Source organism: Cynoglossus semilaevis, chromosome 1, assembly GCF_000523025.1.
Source record: "Cynoglossus semilaevis isolate Cse_v1.0 chromosome 1, Cse_v1.0, whole genome shotgun sequence".
In the NCBI taxonomy this organism is placed as follows: Eukaryota; Metazoa; Chordata; class Actinopteri; order Pleuronectiformes; family Cynoglossidae; genus Cynoglossus; species Cynoglossus semilaevis.
This window is the reverse complement of record NC_024307.1, coordinates 2,455,245-2,457,067: the sequence shown is the minus strand read 5'-3', so window position 1 is coordinate 2,457,067 and position 1,823 is coordinate 2,455,245. Positions and strand designations below refer to the sequence as shown.

General features: G+C 46.5%; 1 protein-coding gene across 1 annotated transcript in view; it reads right to left on the bottom strand.

Annotated features, from left to right (window-relative positions):
- Nucleotides 1-1,823, bottom strand: part of runx3 (RUNX family transcription factor 3) — a 34,539-nt gene that overhangs the window by 1,561 nt on the left and 31,155 nt on the right. The window lies entirely within an intron of this gene.

Genomic DNA, 1,823 nt, shown 5'->3' with positions numbered 1-1,823 from the left:
TCCAAATGAGTGCAGAGCACAGTGTGTGTCTCTCTGAGAGCAATGAAAAGAGCTATTGTCAGTGCAGAGGGGTGCTCTGTATAAACACCAGTGGCTTGTTGTGCAACGCCTCGTAAATCAAACCGGGCGACGGAGGCAGGCTGTCGCACACGGAGGAAAAAGTCAGGGAAGGAAGAGAGCACGTGTGTGTGTGTGTGTGTGTGTGTGTGTGCGTCTGGATGTGGAAGTCTCTCTAATGTGTATCACAGTCCGCGACCTGTCGGGATTTACCGCCGCGTGAAATCTCGAAGGCAACAGTTGAGCCCAGCTGTTAGGACTTGACTCTCACCGCGCACCTTCTCGTTTACTGAGCCGACACGAGCGGCGAGACGTGTCGCCCCCGGGGGCTTTTCCTTGGCAGTTTTTTTTTTCTTCTTCTCTGAGGGTTTGGGCCTGTTACTGTCACCGGCTCAGCTCCTCCAGTCAAACTCACACCTACTTAGAACAGGAGTGTTGACTTACCTTGCACCGTAAGCCTCGGATATAAAACTGTTGAGTCCTTTATGTGTGTTTTAACTGCTGCCACCTACTGTACGCACTGAGTATTTCTGCTTTAGGAAGTGTTTTTTTTTTTATTAATCCTTTTCAGGGTTGCGGGGGAGGCCATTGGTCGAATCATTAGGTTGGGGGGGGGGTCTGGGGGGTCCTATAAAGCAGTGATTCTTAACCACTGTGCCGTTTGTTTGTCCCAAAAATTTTATTTATTTGTTCGTCAATGCCTGAGAGGCAAAGCAATACAATCCTATTCAGCTAGGGGGCAGTAGATGGCTATGGAGCTGTTGAAGAAGATCTTTGTGATTGTGTTTCTTTCTTCAATTCCTGCCAGTATATCAGTGTTGTCTTCAACTAAACAGGCTGAGATTTTAGTCCATTCTGAGGTCATTTAAACCAGAAGATTATTATCATTTATTACATTGACTTTTTGGAGGTTTCTGTTTGGTGCTGTGTCGTGGCTTAAGAAACACGGCTATAAAGATCACCAGTTTATGGGCGGGGCCACAGATACAGACACTCTCACACTGACTGTTCATCAAAGGTCAGTTAATCTGAACCTCTGAACCATTATTATTCATTTTCTTTTTTTTTATAATAGTCTCTCAAAGACAAAAAAAAAAACAAACTAAAATATTCTACCAGTCTGAGGCCAATAAAAACAGCCGGTCAAAAATCTACACAGACGTATGATTATAATATCATCTATAAACCAATAATATGGCCATAACATGATACTCAGGAAGACGTCCTCGGCCCAGAAGATATTTTGGAAAAGAAAGTGATGCCAACATCAGCCAGGCTCAAATACCCTGGCCCTCGGTACGGCCCTGGATCTGGTCGAGCTCCGTTACTGGGGAAACTGGGAGACGTCGTCGTAGCTGATACCGACGGAGAGATCGCCATCTACACCTGCCGCTCGTTATACCAGTCTCACCCTCACACACACACACACACGCGGACACACACACTCGCGCGCACCTCCCGGTCATTTGTTTGTCCACATGTGGCTTTCACGGGTCCAGTGTGCCCACATGACTGCAAGTGTAAAATGTGGATTTGGATGGCAGAGAAAAGAGAGCTTGTATTTGTGAAATAGCAAGCGCTTGCACGCCACAGCCCTGGGGGGGTGGGGGGGGAGAATGCCAAACTTGCGTGCCACAGACTTGTTGAAATGTCTTTTCCCTGTGTCTGGAGAAGTCGGTCCATTTTCAGCTACAAAAAAAAAAAAATCTGTTCCTTTGCAATTTCCATGGGCCCTGCTGGACTTTTTTTAAACAACACATTTTTGC